The 23,520-nt window shown below is 38.6% G+C and overlaps 1 protein-coding gene across 3 annotated transcripts in view; it reads left to right on the top strand.

Annotated features, from left to right (window-relative positions):
* Window positions 1-23,520, top strand: part of LOC148358830 (CD166 antigen homolog A-like) — a 92,173-nt gene that overhangs the window by 27,842 nt on the left and 40,811 nt on the right. The gene's annotated exons all lie outside the window — the stretch shown is intronic.

Raw genomic sequence — 23,520 nt, 5'->3', positions numbered from 1 at the left:
CACTCATATTATGGCATTCCATACTTTTACAGCTCTATAGAACCACAGAAGGCTGCAGATTAACTGGTGTACTATGTAAAGGCTTCTTCAAGCCCTTACATTAATTTTGTGTTTAAGTAAGTGAAGTGGCGACTGTAGCTGTTTATGTGGCAATTACTCCCACAAGCAAATTTTTGGCTGGTGCTAAAGATCCTTTTTATGATTAAATGCTTTACTTTGCTGCCGAGATTTTACAGTGCCAGTGGCAGACCTCCCGGGTAAGGTGAAGAGATGCTTGTCTGGTAATTGGGAGTGATACTTAATTTACTAATGGGATGTCTGAAGAGGTCAAGTGGCCTTGTGTTCCCTAAAGTGAATTCTTCAGTATTGCACAGCATCCCCTTGCTGCCGTTTTTATGCTGATTTATCTCCTTGGAGCAAACAAATCATTTGTACGTGTTATATTCTGTTGAAAATGTTACGTGTGTTATCATTACCCTGTCTGGATACTTTGGAGTAATATGTCTTTGTTAAATTATGTTTTACGTTGGTTAAATTGAGCCAAGTATGTTCATTTTCACAAACGGACACTTTGATTTAAATGTGCAATGTCACAGCGTAACGCCATCGTGAAAAACCCTTTCAATGAATGTCATTCAGGGAATGTCCGGCAGAGGAAATGTCAAGGTTACCAGACTACAAATGGTAGACAGCTTGCAAATTACTTTCAGTCTTTGAAACAAGCTCACACAAAAACGAATAAATCTTCAGTTACTTGTTATGCGAACGTTTGAGACAGCGAGGGCTCTCAGCAAATTTGTGATAATGAGATCACTTTCTTAAATTTCAGCATGAGCCATTTTCTCCCATATAACTCTTGAATTATTATATGTATTTTCAATTTATTGTTGTAGTCTGCTGGAAGTGCATCTCCTTTTAGTAGATGTGACATTTTGAAAACATTTGAAGACAAAATCCACTTTTTGAGAGCACTGAAAAAAACAATGTGTTGAATTTAATCAATCATATTTTGTCAAATGGTTTCACAAAATCCAATGATTTGGAGCATTTAAGGCATTCTTTAGCTCGCGGGAAAATTCTATCATAATTCTTATCATTTGATTGTTTGTAACCACTTGATGCAATTAAATTGTGACTATACAACACATCATTTTTTTCAGTTAATCAATTGAAGCATGACATTAAGCAATAATAACGTCTAAGTGGGGAGACTTTTAAATGATTGTGCCCCCTATCAAATTCAGAGATGTGCATATAAAGTGTTTCTTGCCTTTGTGGTACAAAAGAGTGGCATTTTCCTCTATTTCATCAAACAAGCAATAGGTGAAAGGCTTCTCTATAGGTTGGAAGGATGGATGCTTAACACCATGTATAAATATGCATGTTAAGGCAAAAAATGAAATTTTATCTACTTCTGGTGTGACATAACGAGCTGGTTGGGTAAAATAGTGGATGCTGTATTGGTTCCCTATTTTTCAATTGTCTTTTTTCATAATTCACCGATTTACTTTTGTGTCAACACTATCAATACGGTGATGTGGTTTCAGTTTCAGTCGAGCCTTTCACAGTGGACGCATGTCTTGGGTCAGGGTTGTCCAAACTTTTCAGAAAGCGGGGCAGATGTGTGTGGGCGGACTATTGAGCCTGGCATTTTTTGAACAGTCTTTAATAAATCAACAGTCCGTGAAAAGTTTGCAGTGCTTGGCAATCAACCTCGTAGCTCACCTTTGTAGCATTTTATTTGACTCGCGGGGTCTTTTGAAAAAGCGCCGCTGTGTTGTTAAAACAGCTTCCAGTTGCTTCACTTTTTCACAGCGTTTGTTTATAGTTAGCTTTTTGTAGTCAGCAGTGCCTCTTGAGTGGGCTAAAATTATCACAGAAAGTCGGATCCCGGGCAGACGCTTGTTAGGTCTACCAGCACTACACATAGCAAGTACGGACACAGACATTTACTCTGGACCATAGAAAAGTGTAATTTTAATGACAAGTAGCTGTTCGACGAAACTTTTTTACCATGGCTTAAAGCTGTGCCACGTATTGTGTATGAGGCACGATGTATTGTGTGTATTTTTTGTTTTTGTTTTGCTTGTTTAAATTGTTTTTTCTTGACGACTTGGTCTTAAATTTGATTTCAAAACACGTGAAAAAGTCTTAAAAAGTCTTGAATTTAACCTGCTTTAAGCTGTAGGAACCCTATATACTCTTACCTACTTGGTCAAGTCATATCTACTTGTATAGCTCTTGATCATAAAATGTCTCAAAGGACTGCACAGCCCACAATTACACCATCCTCTGATCTGAGATCAACTTGCAGGCGAGGAAAAACTCAAAACCTCAACATGAGGAAAATAAGAAACCTTGAAAACCAGCCTCACAATTGATAACCACCCTTCAGGATGGCTAGGCTGCAATAGATCTTGCATTGGGTAACAATAAATATACTATAGTGAAAATCAATTAAAAAAAACCCTGGATAATATGTAAAATTTGTCCAAAAATCCATGACAGCATCGGCTCCTTAAGCCTGTAAAATTGTCCGAAAAGTCTAGGACAGCAACAACAACGCTCTTGAGCCTGCATATTTCTTTTTGGCTCCTGGAGTCACAAGTAGATCAGCATTTTACGAGCGGTGGCTCCGTGGAGGAACATATTGGGAAATCAAATTGGATAAGAGGGGGAAATTCCATGCAAACATTTGAATGTTAGTAGGAGAACCTTAAAGTCAAATCTCATGTGAGCCGAGAGCCAGTGCAAGTTTCCTAAATCAGGTGCGACACCTTAGTCAAAGGTCTCAGTACCTCAGCTGAACCAGCTGCAAACTTTTGATGCTAGACATCGGGAGTCCAGAGAGCAATACATTAGAGTAATCAAGCTGATAAAATAAGCGCATGCATTATAATTTCAGCATTGGATCAGGACAGTTTCGGGCGAATCCGATGCAGTGCAACAACTTTTTCAAGTAATTCTGCAAAAAATCTTAGATTTGAACCTGGCCTATGATTACATAAGCTTTCTGGATCATGGGTAGGTCGCTTAAGCATCAGTTTAATGACAGCGGAACTGAAGGCTTCTGGAATCTGTACCTGTGCACAATGACTATGAAAATGCAATTTCTCGATCTTATTGGACATTGTCTTCATTCTTTTCTGTGGCTGATACTATCTAACTGACAAAATAAGTCTTGGTTCCCAGTCTGATTTTTCTCAACGTTGTCTTCGATGAAAAATCCATCGAGGTCATGAGCGAGTTTTTCGGCAGTACCATTTTGGAATATTTCAGTTTGAAAGTAAAGGTGTTCCTTTTTTAAACAAAAGTTTTTTTTTTTGTTCTTCTGGAGCATTAGCCTAAAGGCGTCTGTGTTTGTCTGACCTTGCAGTAGAAGATTCCTCATGAGACCTCCTGAGACAATGTTGCCTCCGTTTGCTTGAAGGGAATAATATGTGCAGAGATTTGTTTTCCTTCTCTTCAGGCCATATATTGGATATGGGGAAAAGGTGGGGGTGGCACATTTTTTTTTTGTATTGAGAGACACGTTTTTTTTATATTCTTACTTCCAGCAAGACAAGTTTTCCCTTGCTGTCTGTAAAGCTCGTCAGCATGGCTCACACTACACATGAGTCTTCAAATTGCACCGCACAGGAAAAGCAGCAGCCGAGCAAGGCTGATGGTTTAATGCACTTATCATGATGTGTGTCTTCCTTTTATGTCCTGATGGAAAGAGAAAATGTAATGCCCACTACTAATGAAATTATTATGCCTGAGAGGACCTTGGACCCATGACGACATATGCTGAATTGCATCAAGCACAGACTTCTTATCCCCCATGCCCAAAGAAAAGCAGCAGATCTAAAAAGAAAAGAGAGAGAAAGAGATTGAGTTTGTTTGTGACATTTTGATCTGTTGCACATCGCTAGAAGAAAACAAGATAAGACCTCAGAACAATGCTGTGCCTAATTCAATTATATTTCACTAAAGGAAATACAATTATGGGATCTGAAATAAAAGGTTAACAGAGATGACCAGGTTTCCCGCGGAGCCATGAAAGGTCTTGAAAGGCATTCTTCTGTTTCAAAATAAGGCCTTAATTGGCATTAAAACGTATTAAATCCAATTTTCTAAAGTCTTAAAAATGTAAAAGCATTAATAAGGTTTAAAATAAAAAGATTTAGGACATTTTATAATAATTCACCAATTTACTTTTGTGGCAGCTTTGTGTAACCACAATAACTGAACTATCAAAACGGTGATGTGGTCTCAGTCAGGCTTTTCAGAGCAGATGCATGTACAGTATTAGGTTACACAATACACATAAGAACTTCGAAGACATTCCCTCTGGACAGTGGGAAAAGGTACATTTAATAAGAAGTAGCTTAAAATTGTGCCAGGTAATGCGTACAAGGCACAAAGTATTTTGAGCAAGCAATATCTGTGTTTTTTTCTTTTGTTTGTTTCAATTGTGTTGTTTTGTCTGATTTCAAAAGGCATTAAAATGTCTATAAAAGTTTACAATTTCACTTGCCTTAATCTATGGGAACCCTGGATCACTTGAATGATGAATTTACACTGATCTATACTCTGTTTCGTCAGACATATGGACGGTAGTCGATACAGGCGTTGACATGCACACTAATCATGTCAATAATTTCTCAGGACAGTTTGGAATCAAACATCCTAGAAAATTACAATTACCCATCACAGGTGATCTATCTTCAGTACCAGTCCGCAGGCTACCAAGGTGTTTTATAGGGGGCTCCATCGTGCCCTGATTTATGGCATTTTTATCACGCCGAGCGATGCAGATGGCGATACTCAACGTCAATATTACCATCCATTGGTCACGTAGTTTGCGCAGTTGACGCCAATTCTCTACTTACGGCAACATACATTACATTTTATATACAATCAATTGTAGCCGTGCACATCTACCATGTAGCGTTGAAAACAAAAACAGGAACTACGTGTCCATTTCTGGGAGTCCATTTAGAATTTTACACCACCGGTCAGTTCAGACTGTCCTGACTCATGACACAAAAGCACTTACTGCTTGAGTACTAAGTGGCTTCCAGTTGATTGTTGTCTTCACTCAAGGTTTTATCGTACCACCACAGAAAACGCGGGTCACAGAGAGCACAGAAACGAAAAGTTCATACAGGAGTTTCAGTGAAAATTAGATTTGGTAGAAAAGGAGTGTTTATGTGGATATGGGGCATTATGAATGGCATGTAACACATTTGAGTCTACTTTTTATGGGGTTTAGCTAGTCATAGGAAATCAGGTTAGTGGTTTGATCAAAGGGGTAAGCCTACTCTCCACTGGCAGATGTGTAATGTGGAAAATCTACCCCATGTACTCTGAAAGCATGTACATAATCCTTTGTGTGCATTTTCTACATACCACATATCCCCACTAAGAGCGTGAATTGGAATGCACTTTGAATGTGTCATGCCCTTTTAATACAAACCAGGTTTGGCATGGCGAGCACGGCTCACTCTGGTCCTCAGCAAGAGGGGTCAGAAGGTCTGCTGTTGCCTTATAAGTGTATTGCTACGTGCAGCGTATCAACCCATCGTAATGTAAAAATAACGGCCTTGGAACAACAATCAGCAGCACAAAACCATCTGCTAAGCGAATGGTAATGCCTCTTAAGAGTTTATGTTGTTTACAGACTAACAAGGCGTAAAGCAAAGTCGTCACGGTCCATGGAAATTAGACGATAATAAAGCGAGCACATATGCGGTGGATACAACAAGACCACAAACATCTTTTAACATGCCAGCAATTGGTGATTTAAATAAATGAGACTGAGATACATGATTTACCATCTATTTTCACCATTATTGTGATTTATAATTCACAACGAGTATAAATAGACATGCGAAAAACTTGGTGCTGACTCACTGAAGCCATTTCCTCAAAATTGGGTTTGTGACTAACAGTGTCACTTCGTTAATATTTTGTTTGCTGTTACAGTATATCCCCGACATTAATCTGTTCTGAGGTGATGATTGCAAACGGAAGTTGCCATTAACTGGTGGATAGAAACCTTTGATAATGCGTAGCTAATGCGTTTCGAACACCAACTACCCCAGAAAAAATATTAAGGTTACGAAATAGTCAAGTCAAGTCATGTTTATTTGTATACCCCTTTATCACATGGAGTCTCAAAGGGCTGCAAAGACCACAGATTATTGCAAACCACAGACTATTATTACACCATCCCCTGATCTAAAACCTACATGAGGGTAAGGAAAACCCGAAAAACCCCAACAAAAGGAAAATGAAGAAACCTTGAGAAGGGACCGCACATGAGGTAATCCCCCTTCCAGGATGACCAGGATGAGGAAAATATTTTTGGGTGAGAAAAATGTGACTATATTCCTAAATATACTTGCATCCATCCGTGAGGAAAATGTGACTATATTCCTAAATATACTTGCATCCATCCATTATCTGCGCCGCCCATCCTCACCAGGTTGTATACAATATGTGCTACTAATGTGTAATCTTAATGTATAGGATAAAACAAAATCAAAAATTTACAGCTAACTTAAGTTTGATTTACCATTGGTGTGACATGACGAAAGGGTGGAGTAGAGTAGCGGGTGGATGCAGAGCAGCAACTCGTATAAGGGTACATAAATAGCTCCCTGATTTTTTTTTACAATAAAAAAAAATTAAATGTCAATACAGCCTACATCACTTAACTTAACACAAGATTTTCAAAAGGCAATGAAAATTATACAAAGCTCGCAAATTGAAAAGTGTGGGCACTCCTGTTTTAAAACCAAATTGACAAACTAATGTCATAAAACCTAATTAATCGGTCTCAACTTGAACCTGCTTCCCTTAAGTTAAACTACACTTTTTACGCTACCTCTTAATAACAAACACACTTTTCTACTACGCACTGTAAAAAAAAATCTCTTTATTGCAATATCCATTACTTTTGTTGCATTTGTTTATGTTTGTGATGGACCTTTTAAGGGAGACAAGAAGTCGGAAGAGGGAGGTGACTGGTGGGGAAGCTTGGCTATTAGTCTGAAGCATGTGTTAATGTGAACTGCGGCTTTGACTACACGTAGGAGAATTGCAATATTATCAGCGGCTTGATTTACACTCAGACATGTCGGGACATAATGGGGAGTTGGTAGAGCTGGTTGCAGTGTTTGAAGTCTGAAAAAGCTTTTTTTTCAGTTGGTACGCTCCTTTTGCTTATTCAATTAGAAGGCATGGGGTGAGGGGAGAAGAGGAAGGCCAGGGAGAAGTCAGAGTAACAGAGAGCTGTCCTGGCTTAGAGAACCTAAATAATCATCCAGTGAAATAAAATAAAAAACGCTGATACCTCTATCAGCTCCGATAATTCTCTGCCGATAATCGGTAAACTTTTATTTACCAAGCGCACAACATCCTGAACTGGACGAAGAGGCCTTGTGGGAAGTTATTTAGCCAATTGCAAATCAGCGTTGTAATAATGCTGCAAGCCAGACCTGGGTACTCCAGTCCTCGAGGGCCACATGTCCTGCCTGTTTTTGAGGTTTCTCTTCTCCAATACAGGTGATTGCAGGCTCCTGCTAGCTTGCTTAACAAGCTGATCATTTGTTATCACTTGAGTTCAGGGATAGAAACCTCCAAAACTAGGCAGGAAAATCGGCCCTTGAGGACCGGAGCTCCCAGGTCGGCTGTAAGCAAACCAAAAGCAGACCATCAATTTTTTGACTAGGACTCGTAGCAGAAAGGCGTTTTAAAGATGTAACTCATCTTATTCCACACCGTTTTTTGAATTTACCAAAAGACGGACAGACCGTATCCCAAGGCATTTTTGAGACGCAAAGTTTGCGTTTTATGAGTTTATGTTGTATAGTGGGTAAAATTCCACAAAGAGGGGCCGAAAAGAAACATCTAAAGCTACACTTTAATGTGAAAACGTCGAGTCCCTGGGGTCTACTGCTTCTTATTTTGCTCATTTTTTTTAAAATCACAAAAGCTTGCCATTTGAACAAGGACGTGTCAGGTTTTCAATGTAAATCTCTTGAATTTCTGTCTCAAGGTAATTAGCTTGTTTTTATATTACTAAATATAAAAACAATGTTTCTCATACACACACACACACACACACACATAAAGTAACGTTTCAACAACAAGTGTAATTATATCTCTTGTACGTTAATCAATCTTGTATTCTTTTATTTTGAAGTCGTGTTCTTGTCTGTACTGATTCCTCTGACGTAAATAAACACGCCCTCTCTCGGTTTTGGGACCTCAGCCAGGAAGGACATGAGTTTTTGTCTTCCACCATCATGTAGAATTAAACTATATACATGTATTTTATCTGTGCAAATATAGCCACTAAATAGTTTTAATAATGTCTATCCCTGACAGACGCGAAGACTATATATCTCGCTGTAATTGCATTGATTCATCCATCCATCCATCCATCCATTATCTTCCACTTATGTGGAGTCGGGGAAGCCCAGACCTCCATATCCTCAACCACTTCTTCCAGTTCATCCAACGGGATCCCGAGGCCTTCCCAGGCCAGCCTAGAGACATAGTCTCTCCAGCGTGTCCTTGGTCGTCCCCAGGGCCTCCTGCCAGCAGGAAATGCCCAGAACACCTCCCGAGGGAGGCGTCCAGGAGGCATCCTTATCACCCACCTCACCTGGCTCCTTTCAATGCGGAGGAGCAGTGGCTCAACACAGAGTACCTCCCGGATGACTGTGCTTACTGAGGAAACTCATTTCAGCCACTTGTTTCCAGGACGTTGGTCATAACCCACAGCTCATACATTAATTCCGTTTTTTGAAAGTAAATCTATTGAACACCCTCGTCATAATCTTGTGAGTTAATTTTATGCACATTCAAGCAAATCTTGTTTGTTTACTCATGGAGAAAGGCATCTGGCTCATTGGGAGACCTCATTTGCAGTCAGCAGCAGTTGGGTCAACTGCAAAATGTAGTCATAGCGATAATGGAACATATAGGCAAGCAGTCAGGTCTTCCCGGGAAGAGACTTTTAATCTGTTGCCGGCAGCTTGGCTAATGTTAAAAAAAATAAAATGATTCATCGCCTTGCTTCTCGGTCGCGACTCTCAAAGATGCCTTTTATGAGCTGTGTATTGACTTTTTTTTTCCGTGCTCGTCATGCGTCTTACTGGCTGGTGCCGTCGGAGATTTTTCTTTTTGTTTTGTTTACCACCAATTTGGTCGTCGTCTCTGCGAGGATATAAGCCCAGAGAAAATGGAATGACAAACTAATCTACTGTTATGGGGCTGAGTTAACCTAACGCTCCGAAGTTTTGATTAAATGAAAAAAATAGAATGGGACAAACTTTATTTTTATGATTGACCAATAACGCCTTCTGATGGCAAAGTGTTTCTCCTCACAAAATCGTTTTTTCAGCCAAAATTCGAATGCACCAACCCTAACTAAACACCCTGCCACACTAAACACTGAGACAATTCATTTGCTTATACTAGACTCCCAGGATACGACATTAATCTGTTCTGAAGTGGGAATTGCAAAGTAGAATTACCGTATAGTGGGGGATAGAAATTGTTGGTAATTAGCACTAAGTCCACAGTTTCCTAGATAGAAATAGTAAATAGTTAGCTGTGCTTGTGTGGAAAACATACATATAATTAACACATTTTAAGTATTTAGAATAGATCCAATAAACTGACAGTGGGGAAATAATAATTTTCTTGCAGTGTGATGTTCTTCTACCCTTCCAAACCTCACATGGGGGGGTCATCCATGAATGGCAGAGAAGGCTGCAAAAATGGCATTAACTTCTCAGGGATTACTTTGACTAGGACCTTTCTTATTAACATCATATATGCAGTTTGAAGTGTAATAAATCGCATTTCGTCAGATTGCATTCACGAGTTTTCGCTCTACCAACACAATGTTTTCCAATTTCAAAACCCCTGGATGAGAAAAATCCTTTGCAACAAGTAGGACAGACTGATTGATGATGAAATCCATTTAAGTCTTTAAGATGAATCGATTTTATTGTGCTAGCGGTCTTAGGCTTTCTTCCGCTTTTGTGTCATTATGGCACAAAGAAAGCCTTTTAGGTGATGAACAAAGTGATTAGGACTGATGATCAATATAAAGTCATGGCAAGGAATCAACCCCGCTCCATTGGAGCTGGTGGCCATCTTTGCTGACATGATACATCTTCAAAAGACTGTTTTTACTGCAATTTAAACCTTACTTGAGTAGATTACGCCTCCCTGTGATTTCAGGCTTTAGTTTTAATTACCCTGACTAAACGATTTTCTTTGTAAACAAGTCCAGCCTTGGCTCCTTTCGACTATGCCTATACTTTTTTTTTCTCCACTGCCTGCTCAAGACATACTGCAAGCAAAATCTTATAGATCCACTCAAATCCCTGGAATATGTGGAAGGAACAAAGCAGAGCTGGCAAATGATGTTTTCAACTCGATTGCTTTTCCTAGTATGTGTTCTTGGCAGAAACCAAGGTTTATGTGCGGGAATGCTGAAACGTTTCAAATCTCGAGTGGATTTTATCAGTGCTCCTGGGTTAAGAATGACTATACAAAAGTCTTTTGATCGTAAGCTATTGTTGAACTTTGGGAACCAAATGTGACTCAAAAAGCTGTTTCATAAACTGCGGGAAGAGGTGATGAACCACAATAAAGCTTTCGGGATCCTGCAAGGGAAATTAAATACATTTCTAAAAGTGGATAGTTGCATAACTTTAATGAATTTTGTACAGATTTTTCATCAGAAAGTTATAAACTTAACTAGATTACTTCCCAAAAGCAGCACAGTCATTATTATTTTTTTTTCAATCATTTTTAGTCATTTATACGTATTTATTATTATTATCACGGCATCATGAAAATACCAATATGCGATTGGCTGAAATACTTCCCACGATGCTTTTCTTATTCACCTTCTAGAATCTCGTGTGATTTGTAAAGACTTTACATGTCAGTGCTAACTATACCATATGTTTTGTACTGCATTTATTCTTTGTTGTTGAGTGATATAGCAAAAGAGAGAGTGCTGGAATGGAAGTAGATGCCCTCGAGATTGATGTGGGTTAAGGTGAAGTGGGGAAGTGAGATGTGGGTGTTTCTGAGTGGGTATATTCTAGGTGCTGAGAGATGTGGGTAAGAGAGGAATGAATTCTGGAGTGAATTGTCAATGTGGTTTTGTCGAGAGATTTAAATGCCAGAGTTGGTGATGTGAGGATGGAAGGGGTGATTGGAAGATTTGGTGTTTCCGGAGTGAATGAGATTGCTGAGAGAGTGATTAAAATGTGTCTGGGCCGGGAGTTATTGGTAGGAAATAGCATGTTTAGGAAGGAGAATGTCAATAAGTGCACATGGATTTAAGTGGCAGATGTATGAACGGTTAAGAGAGCATTGATAGATTATGTATTGATCAGTAGGAATACCTGCGGAAGATTGTTGCATGTGAATGTATTAAGAGGCGACGCTGGTAGAATATCTGACCACTATCTAGTAGAGGCAAAATTGAGTGTGTGGTAAGTGGCAGGGGTATGGAAAAAGAAGTCAAAGTTCGTGAAATGTAGACGCGAAAAAAGCAGGTATGAGTATGAGGGAAGAGTGACAAAGTGTTTTGAGATGTTGATGGAGAGGTCTGTAGAGGGAGTGGACAAAGAGTGGAAATGTCTTGAGACATGCTTGAAGCACAGCTCAGTTGAGGTATGTTGAATGCGTAAGGTTGGTGGAGGTGTAAGAAATGGTATTGCGTGGTCGAATAACGATGTGAGAGAAGCAGTTTTGGAAAGGAGAAATAATTTGAGGAATAGAATAGAATAGAATATGCCTTTATTGTCATTGTCACAACATGGGATATGCGGTGACAACGAAATTGGACGACTCCAGTTCCACATTTACCGTGAGGATAAGGAAACAAAGAGACAAAGGAACAAAGAACTAACTGACTTTGTTGTAAGTAGATGTTGTAATGGTTGCAGAGTTATGAGCAGGAAGTATATTGCACGTGTATAATGAAAAGAAATTGTATAACGCAAGTAGTAAGTGCTGTGTGCATGCAAAAGCAAGGAGAGCAGGTATAGTGTTTGTGGGTGGGTTGCTTGTATCTCAGCTGTTGTTTGTTGATGACACTGCTTTGGTGGCTGGCACTGTAGTAGGAGTGAGTGTGTAATACAAGGAAGCACAAGGTGAATGCAGACAACAGTAAGGTAATGATGTGTTCAAGAAGGGGTGAGGTAGGTGGATTAGTGATTGTGTTAAATGGTCTAAAGTTGCTGGAAGTAGACGGTTTTAGGTATTTTTGTTCCCACTAGGGGAATATGGATTTGGTAGCTAGATAACTCAATTAATAGCTAGCTGGATAGCTATATCGATAGTATTGAGTTCTAGTGGGTTCAAGGCCTGCAGTTATACTAAAGAGAAGAAAAAACATGATTACCATGGATAAAAAACTTGTGATTATCAAGAAATATAAGGAAGGCACACAAATCACTACCGTTGCTCATCATTGTTATAGTTCACAAGTTGTACTTACTGTATACTATTTTGTTATTTCAATATACTTATATGGGGCACCAATGATTCAGTGACTCATTACCCGAGGTTTCACGTTGAAGTCCTCACCTCAAGTTAGATTAATGTCATATCCCTCCTACTGTATTTATAAAAACCTCTTCTAAGAGCCATTCTAAATTTATGAAAAAATATGATGCCTTTTCCCGTTTTATGAGAATTTGCTGTTTTTTAGGGAAAACTTTCTCATTTTCTTTTTCTGAAATAATAGTTTGGTCGCTCTATTTTTATATCTAGGTCTACATAATCGCCTCAAATACGATTTACACATATTCTAAAATTGAACAAATTGAAGTACCCTCCCAACCGAGAACTGGCAAACACATATATGAAGTCAGCTATTTAGATTGAAACCCAGAGTAATTTTGGCCATTCTGAGAGAGCCTTCTATAACAACCTTGTCCAAGGAAGCTTGTATCAAAGACAGGGACAGTAAATCGAGTTTCTGTCATCAGGGCAACATGCTAGGAATACCCGCCATAAATCGTAAAAACACATAATTCAGCCTCAAAAGGTCTGAGTGTGACCCCAATGTCTGCCTTGCCACCCTTAAAAGATTCATAGGTGTTCTCTGTTAGACGAAATGAATAGATGCTCTAATCTCATTCATAATGCCCAGATTTCAGTAGGTCATAAGTTCACTTTTATTGGATTGAATGCAGGACCACTTTAGAGCGTGTCTCCTTTTATCAAATTACTTTCTGAAGAAAATAAAATTGTGACCGAAGGTTATTTCTACGACACGTCAATTTTATGAGTGAAAAAGGTTTCACTTGCCTTGTTCACCTACCAAAATCTCCCATGTAGGATTTTTGAGAGCTCATATATAGGATGCACATCGATTCCGATTGTTACCACTTTTAATATAATGAGGTCTATCAGCGGTGCTGCGTGTATCATAATGGCAGGACCCAGTTGTTGCTTTTTAATAGCCTGAAATAATTTGCTAATCCTATTTGCACTTTTATAGCAAAGTCCATAATATTTCTATTTCCCGTAGGATGTTCCTGCAGTCATGTGCAGATCATTCCATAAGAAACACCTCTCTTGAGACAATTGTCCATTTGCTCCATCTTGCGACGATGTCTTGGGTCAGTACTCCCAGGAAAGCATATATAAAGCAAAAGCCAGAAACGATGGCTTATATCAGGAATGTTTAACGGATAAGGAGGAGGCGGAGTTAATGGCTGTGGCTGGTTAATGGCCTTCTGTTCCCTTTAATGGCATGTCGTTAATGGGAGGTGTGCTCGGGTCTTTTGACTCATGACAGTCGAACTCTCCAATGGTCTAGATTACCTCCTTCCTCCATAGCCCGGACCCCCCTCAAATACATAATTCACGACATAATGGACGTGATTTCTGAGTGCACTCAACGCTCGACCACTTCAGCCGTCTGGTGTCTTTAAGAGCAGCTCATCTGCAGACGCAATTTATGACATTTTTTTTAAAGAGGATGCTTGTGTGGTCGAGTATGCGGTGGAAATCAAAGACAAATGATCACGCTTTGTGAGATCAATTTGTCTTACTTATAGTACATCATTAAAAAAGTGATTATCGCCATCTTTTTCAGGCAATATTCATTTGATCATCCTCATCAGAAAAATGCATAAAATTGCCAATAGGAACACGAGAACAAGTCTGCAACACAACTTTTTATTTTTTTTCTTAACCATGTCAATTAAATTCAGATAGACTGCTTTGATTGCACTGTGAGTGCTTTCAGAGGAAGACGGTAATGAATTGAAAAAAAGATAATTGAGCGTCGTTACAAGCTTACTTCCTAATCAAAAGGAATGAATATGAGAGAGAGTGCTGTCATTCCTCTTGTTTTGTAAATTGGGTATGTTTCCCTTTCATGCAACACCAAAGCTCAAATTTTATTTACAAGATGGACATTTTACTTGTTCCCTGAGCTCCAGTACATGAATAGAACCGGCACTCACACCTTGGCTTTTAGGTGGTGCCATGTTTTATAAAAGTTCTCCCCAGCAAAATCAATCAGGTCTCCCGCTGACTTACAAATGGGAAACATTTTTAGGAACGTGCATACATGAAGCCTGCGGGGTTGTATACCAGATCGTTTTCCATTTTATTAATCAACACAGCACAACAATAATATCTGGGACAGGTCTTGTGATTGGCCATAATACAATGTGCTCACTAAATGTTCGGAGAAAAGACTTATTGCTGTTTATTTACTCAACTAACCAAAGAAACACAGAGCTGACTTAAAATACAACAAAATCTCTAGGGTGTCCGCATTTATCCTTTGAAAGACAGAAAATGGTAATTGGATCAGCAAACAAGAGCTCATTGCCAGAGGAAATCAAATTTGAAACTTAAGGTTGTATTTTAGTGCACAGCTCTTGAATATGAGCAATGAATATATGTTTACTTACATGCAAAAATCTCATTGGAAACAGTGTTCCGTATGTACCTGTATGTAAAGCCATGTAACTGCGCAAGAGGTCCTAATCTGACTGTGAGTGTTCCGATTGCAATGGTCGGGTTAGTCCTTTAATTTTCTGGTGAATCGAATATGTATAAGCATTCGAATAATCCGAACAACCCCCTAGGGGAAAACTTAACATTCAGATGACGTCCTTACTTGGCCTGCATAATTTTGGCAAAAACGTAATTGCCATTTTTCAGACCTGTATTTCCATTTTTTATGCGATTTCCGATTTTAAACGAAAAGTGCATTTTACTGCTTTTTTTGTTTTCGGGGAGAACTTAAACATAGTGACATGCAAACTTACCTCGAGATGATGTCCTTAGAGACTGCGAAATAAGACTGTAACAAAATACCTTCATTGACTGCAGTTTATGAATTCTCTTTAAAGTCATTACAATAAAATTAGAGGGCTACTCTTTTCAGTGTAGGAACGCGATTTAGAGAGCGGATGGCTGGCCACACGCTAGTGACGGGTAACCGTGACTTCTGCAAGGTCTTTGTGATCATTCACAAATGTAGCAATTTTCCACAAGTGGTAGCTCCAAGTCGTCCGTTTCATATGTAATGGATCTGGCGTTGGTAACTTGCAACGTTCTGTAGTAGTGGCTTAAGAGTTGTAAGCCTAACTGTTGGCTTTCTCTTCTAAGACCGCCTCAATCAATTCCTGGACACGATAAAATCGAGGGATCAGCTTTTCTTTGAGCTCTTGTGACTCTCCTCATAGTCCGATTTAATTGATCAATTAATTTCTAGTGTAACAAGCTGCAAAAATTATGAACTGGCCGGTTTTGTTTTGGTCGCCATTAGTGCGCCAGGCTGTTTGACTGAGCTCTTACTCCAGCCTATAAAAGTCGTACACACGCGTCTTGAGAATTTGGCCTCGCCATTTTTGGCTGGTGCCATTAAGACCTGCTTCTGATTGGCCGGGGCTGTTAAACTTCGAAATGTGAGAATTCTGGTGCGTCAAAAACTTTCACTCAAATAACAAACTGGAACTATACATCCTTAAAAATCACGATATCGATTAGATTTCGTGTAGCCCTAGTGCTTAACGACTGAGAGTATACAACTGTGACAAAATAACATCTAAAGATCTACAAATACTAACAGAGAACACAGAATTGCAGGTGGATGAGTGTTTTATTGGCATTTTACAGAAGTACAATGAAATTGAAGGGCTTCTCCTTTCAGTGTTAGAAAGCGGCTAGCCATACACAAGCGCATCTTAAAATCACGCCATGCAATCCTTTGATACATTTTGTGATTGAGGGCTATACAAATAAAAGTGACTTGACGCTGCAATGTAGCTCGGCTTCTTTTTACGTATTAATGTTGCTTTTGATCCATTTGGATTGCTCCAAAAATCTTCTGAATCCCAGTCGTACTATTCCTTGCAAGGTAATGTGGAAGGTGTTGCATATGTTTATGTAACATTCATTTTTGGTGGGAGGCCAATTACACTGCAGCACTCAAAAAAATTTCCCTAGAAGATATTGTCTCCTTAAGCATACTGGAAATGTATTTTCTAATTAGATCCCCCTATTTGTGAAAGAGCTAATAAAATGTTCTCTATAGAAGTTAATTTAAAAAGAATAGTTAAGAATAAATTACTTCAAAGACATCTCTCTCCTGTCAACTGGTAGGTTAATTGGCGTTATTGTTATTTGAGTGTGCATGCGTGCCAACCACTCTTGCATCCTGACGATTGATAGAACGAATTTGAACACCGACGTGCGCCGCATGACATTCAACCGCTCGTAGCCTGAGGGAGCGGCCGTTTTTCACGCAATGACAATAAATGGTCTCCGTGTGTGGAGCAAATTCTGTTTGCGGTTAAAAAGACTTGTTATCCCCTAGGGAGGCATTCTGACACAAAAGTGGTTATTACCTTTTACAAACATGAATGTGTCAAACAGCAATGATGTAAAAAAAAAAGTGTTTCCATTTCAATAGGATAACAACTTTTGTATTTTAACACATCCCACAAAAAACCTTATGAATGCATCAGGGTTCGTACGGGTGCTTGGAATCCTTGACAATTATTGCATTTTTAATGTTGTTTTCAAAGATTAAAATGTGCTTGAATTTTGGGTGAAGGTCTGGTAAATGCCTGAAAATGTTTCCATGTTTCACAGATGTTCTTAAAAATGACGCTGACACTGCTCTTTTATGGCTTTTCTTTGCCATTGCATTTCTTCCCTGGTGATTCATGACAGCTGGTATTAGTTTGAATGGCATTGTCCTAAGAAGTGCATGGCCTCCTATGGGTCACGCCCAAGAGAGCAGGTGCATGCTACACCTGAAAAGGGCTCTTTGAAATGTGTATTAGTGCAAGGATTATGTATCAGTAATGGAAATTTATCGGCCATGCAAAAAAATAAAGTAGCGTTTTCCCATAACGAATAGTAATGGATGAACTCCCTGCAACTGACAATGCTGACATTGTAGGATGATATTTCTATCGTTTTTACTCAGTTATCACATGGGGAAAAAATTGTCTTAAAAACCAATCTATTCGGGATTTACTCAAGATCTAAAAATCATGTCTTGAAAATGCACATGCAAGATAAAAAAAATTCTTATTTTAATCACAGATATATTTGTGGATTTGCATAATGCATGATTCACACCGTAATCTGATATAAAAACATTGGCTTTAAAAGCCCTTAAAAACTTGTTGAATTTGGCCATGAAAATGGTATACAAACCCTGAAATTGTTTCCAGATTTCTGTAGTGCTATTACCTGTTTGCTATAACGCAATTTGAATTGTGCACATTTTGTAGGTTAACAGAAATGCAGCCAGTTAATTATTGACTTTATTCAAGGTTATGGGTAGTACTTGCTTTACTGAAACAGAAAGTAGCGCTGAATGGCTTTTGTCGTGGCATCTTGAAAGCTTCTGCTTTCTATAATAACAAAGTCAATGGGAAAATGTGGACTTAATAGAAAGTATGCTTTGAAGGACAGTTCTGGGGGTAAGAAGAGATACTTATAAAGGTGGTGTTTAACACAACATCTTTTCAATACAGCAATAAGTCATCGACATTCTTGACCTTTTTTATTTTTTAAAAACTTGCACTCTAGTGGGCCCTCTTGTGACATTTTAAATTATATTAACAGTTGACCCCGGGATTTAAGGTTCAGTTTCAGTTTATGGTGCGCAATACAATGTTGTTTTGACTGTTCTAATGGTAAATGGTCAGCATTTACACAGCGCTTTTCAAGTCAATGTAGACCTCCCAAAGCGCTTTACAATGTGCTTCACACTTACCCATTCACACATCAACAACAGATTTTTTTTGTGTACCCAAAAACTACAAAGCTTAAACTTTGCCGTATACGTCTCTAAGCTGCCTGACTGCTATTGGTTGATGTCATATGAAATGCTGTCCAGCTATTGGTTTGCGTCCCGGTATCATAAAAATGCCTGGCTAAATTACCTCGCACAAAGTGTTCCTTTGTCTTTATCAACAGTAAGAAGAAGCGAAAACACAATAACCATGGTAACGAAGCTTGTGATTTGAGAATACAAAGAGGGCACATGCATCATTACCCTGGCTAAGTTGACTGGCCACAACTGAATGACGATAATTTTGGTTATATGAATAAAAATAAAGTAGCGATAATAGAAACAGTTTCTAATGGCATGACAATTCTTGCATATTATAAAATTGATGATTTTACTGTGCAGTCTCCTCCCCCTCAACTTTTACCCCTTAACTCCAATGTACCAGCTCAAGTCACTCACGCCAAATGTAAGAAAAAATTTCCCTTTACATGTAAACTTATCTATAATGTTAGTTCATAATATGCATGACATTGCCTACTATCAGGGTTGGGGAGGCTTACTTTAACTGGATTACTTTTAATTACTTTTGGATTACTCCAATACCAAATATGCTAATAAAAGACAAAAGAAACTAAATATGAATAAAATTATGACTCACAACACGTGGTAAGCTTTCTCTCCTGGCTTTGAACTAACATAAAATGCGACAGAAACAAAATGAAAATAAATCCAAACATCTTGCCAACATCATTTTTGCCGTTTCATGTATTCCGTTACTCCCCAAGCCTGCACAAAATTTAGTAATTGTATTCATATTTAGTTTCTTTTGTCTTTTATTTGCATATTTGGTATTGGAGTAATCCAAAAGTAATTGAAAGTAATCCAGTTAAAGTAACCCTACCCAACTCTGCCTACTCTGCCGGGGTTTCGGAACACATTAGCTATTCCCCGCTATACGTCAATTTCAGTTTGCGAACCCCACCTTAGAACAGAATAATGTTGTATACCAGGGATTTACTGCAACAGGAATTAAATATTAACTAAGTGAGATTTTGCTATCATATTGGTTTTATCTAGTGTACAGTGGGTTCGGAGTTTATTACCATAGGTTTTATCTTCCGCTATACGACAATTTTACTTTGCGATCCCCACCTCAAAATGGTTTTATGTTGTATCCTGGGGGTCTTCTGTAGTTATTAATCTATTCATTAGGAATGCTTTTTACAACCCCAAAGGGAAAATAATCCTTTGTATTGCATTCAGCCCTCCTATTTTTGCAGTGAGAAGAAACCTGATGCCAAAACGGCAGCCCAAGCAGGTTACTGCAACCGGGGAAACAGGCAGACAAAAAGCAACAATAGAAACCGGACAAAATGTGATTGCAGGAGGTGCATTAAGGGGATTTCCACCTGCTACCGTCTGTGGGTGTCTGGTGACCACACATGATGCAGCAAATGAAAATTGTTTTTTTTGCCTGAGGGGGCGGGAGCCATCAAATCGTCTCCCTAGAAAACCTCTATTTCACAGCGGTCATTTAATCATACCAAGGCCTATTCAGTGTTCAATTACAATGAAGCAGAGAAGCATGAAAAGCTTGTAAAGCCTCTCACTTCCTTTATAAAAAGTTTTTGCCTATTTTTCCCAAATGACACGCAGCATTAAAAACAACGTGATTGGTGTTTTTGTTTGCAGAGCTATCATCTGCTAGAGAGGATGATGTTCTCTTTTTTTTCAAGGGTAAAACAAATAATGTTGCTTAGTGACAGAGAGTAAAGCCATTATGCTCAGTGTACCTTGACCCAATATGCCAAACTGTCATAATTCCCCGGTTGCTACCTCATCCTTGGAGCATCAACGCTGGTCTTTGAATAGTCACAAAATGTTTCAAAAACTAATTTTGGTTTTCAACTTGTTTCTGGTAACCGCAACAGAAAATGTTTTTTGGAGGGTGTTTGTTGTTTGCGGTGGAAAAAGATGACTTTTTTTATTGTACTCAATAAAAAGACTTTTTAGCAAAGATTATAATGTTTTTTTCCACACTTTTTGCTCTGTCTTGATATCTGGTCTTGCTTGTATATCCAATGTTCTGGATGTGAGCTTCATAAGGAATCTCCCAATTTAATTAAACTTTGTTTTTATAGCGCATGCAATACTGTACAAAACCCCCCCTAGAATACAACAATAATCCGTTCTGAGGTGGACATTGCAAAGTGAAGTTTAGGTTAGAAACCAAAGGTAATTTGTAGCTAATGCATTTTCAACCCCCGGTACACCAGATAAAGCATGGTGTTGGTGATATCATGGTTGCATAAGTGCAACTGGAGTTGGAGAGTTTCATTAGGGAAAACATGAACTCGAGGATGTATTGTGAAAAACTGGAACAGAGATTGATCCCCTCCCTCCAGAGACTGGGTCACAGGGCAATGTTCAAGCCTGACAATGACCCCAAATGCACTTCTAAAATGACCAAGGCTTTTCTAAAGGGGATAATGGTAAAGAGAATGGACTGGCCAAGCATGTCACCAGATCTAAACCCCATAGAACATCTTTGGGGCATCCTCAAGCGGAAGGTGGAGACACACGGGAACTCAAATATCCCCCAGCTCAGCCATCTTGTCAAGGAGGAGTGGAAGAGCATTCCAGTGGCAATTTGTGAGGCTCTGGTGAAATAAAGGTGGTTCTGCAAAAACATATTGACCACACACAATATTGAACTTCAGGAACTTTTACTTTAGGGTGTACTCACTTTTGTTACCAAAGGTTTGGATACTAATGGCTATATTGAGTTTTTCAGGGGGAAAATACATTTACATTGCTATATAAGCTTTATATAGATGACATTTCATTGTGACAAGGCGAAGTTTCTTCAGTGTTTTTCAATTAAACATTAAGATGAAATCTCTGCAGAAGTGTAAGGGGGGCTACTCACTTTTTTGACATACTGTAAACAAATATAACCTTATGTGTCACGTGACCTGTAGTCTTTTCTATATAAAAATATAAATATATATATAAATTTGTTCATTCTACAATGAAAAAAACATAAGGAAATTACACCACTTTTGTGTACTCTGAATGCAATCTTATCAACGGCTATGTTACATACTTCATATTTCTCCAATATTCTGCAGCCCCCCTTTAAAAAATACATTTTATAAAAAGCCTCACATAGCAGAGTGTGTTCATATCCTGCAAGCTTACTACAGAAAGCAAATCTGGCATGAGAATAATCTGCTCATTTCCTCATTCTTTTCTAAATCAGACAAGAAAAGACTGATAAAGGCTTCAGTTTGAGTTGGGCTTAAGTGGAGATAGCCATATGAATAGATAGACTATTGTACGTTTTGGGCCATTTCTAGGAATGCAAATGATTAAAGGAAAATCTTTTAGAGATAACAATTCTGTATGGTTCTCCAGTACCTCCCACCATGACATTCTTTAAATTGATGAAACTGAAAATACAAGCTGTAATCATTCTCTTGCTTTTTAATGTGTTTTTTGTAACTTTTTCATGGCAAAAACTAACTTCTTCCAAGACAGAGCGCCAAGCAGAATATAATATTTGTATCCTGAGTTGCCGGGCAAAGGATAATGTCAGTTACTATTTACATTCGCATCGCATGGTTCTGCATCAATTCAGTATGATGAATTATATCGGGTTATAAAGTTAATAAATGCGTATATCTTCGAACAATATTTTCGTGGAACTCGTAGATAAGAAGTGACAGAGAGTGGCTTTCCTATTAGAGAAAAGAATAGCGCGACTTGGTTCATCTCGCCTTCGGAGAGTGTCTGTGGGGGCCACGTCCTCATAAAATGGAACCATTGTCTCTCATCTCTTGACACACAAACGGGTCTTTTTTCACATGATTCTCTAAAGGAACCTTTCGAAGGTTATGGAGATGCAGGGTTATGTCTTTAGTGGGCTGGGTCACTCTGTCCTAAAACAGATGGTGCAGCTGGAAAAACGGTTCGGAATACAGTCATTGTACTGTACATTTAATTTCACATATTTGCTCCCTGCTTTTTTCCCAGCATTTAGCAATATTGAATCTGTGTCTGCCTAAACATTGACAGTTTTGATTATTTAATGGAGCTTTGATTAGAAATATTTTGCAGAATAATACAAACAGATATAAGATCATCAATAATTGAATAGGAAGCCCGAGTTTAATTATATTTAATGAGAGTGCAGCCTTCATTATTACTATTCAACACGTTCAAGTAAGCAGAAGACTGGCCTTTAATTAAAAAAAAAAAACGGCCACACTTTTAATCTGTGCTGTTATATAAGTATTTCTCTATCTGGGAATCAAGCACAGGTTTTTAATTTCAGCAAAGAAAGGCAATAATCAACGTACTGTGTGTAGTTACAGGCAAATACAGTGAATGCATATCACAAAAATCGAAAGATCAATATCAGCAAAAGGCAGCATGTAAATAATGCTAGAATCCTCTGTACAAATTAATTTGGGTTTTCATGGGAATTGCAAAAACACAACAGAGCTTGAGTTTATCTGGGAGCACGTCAGCAGACAGGAGAAACCTAGAGAGACATTATGCCAATAAAGGCAATGCTATTCTCAAAGTTTTCGTGCCCTTTTAAAACATCCACTGTGCATAGGAAAGTTTGCAACAATACATAATGACTCAGTTTGAATATTGACATCTACATTTAAACAACTAATTAAAAACACAACAGGCAAACGTGAATCAAAACGACCTTCCCCTGGAACAGTTGTGCTTGCTTGACAATCAATAGAATAGTATTTATAACCTGACTCTTCAACGGCACAACAATAAAAAGTGACCTGGCAGAGAAATGCACACTGCTCACTCTATTGTCGACCGGGGATAATGGATCATGGGCACACGGGTGCTGTTCATTTTAGGTAGAAAGAACTTATAAAAAACAGCCAAGCAATGCCACGTATATTCTCTTTCGGTCCCTGTTCTCTGCAAAAGTCAACTGGGGATAATGGATCAAGCTTAAAACAGGGTAGGGTTGTTTTAGGCAGCCCGAAATGAAAAAAAAAAGGACTCTGCCATCCTTCCTCTAAGTAATAGTTGACAGGGGATAATACATTTCAATTTAGGTCGCTTAAAATGGCACGCCTACTGATAAAAAGGTTTTCTGGCTGTCTGCTTGGCAGGATAATGCGATTGAGGCTAATGCATCGTGACTAAGAGTTCGGTTCATTTTCGGT

Source organism: Urocampus carinirostris, chromosome 10, assembly GCF_059441175.1.
Source record: "Urocampus carinirostris isolate Australia breed hairy pipefish chromosome 10, RoL_Ucar_1.0, whole genome shotgun sequence".
NCBI classification, from domain to species: domain Eukaryota; kingdom Metazoa; phylum Chordata; class Actinopteri; order Syngnathiformes; family Syngnathidae; genus Urocampus; species Urocampus carinirostris.
This window is presented reverse-complemented; position numbering and strand designations above follow the sequence as displayed.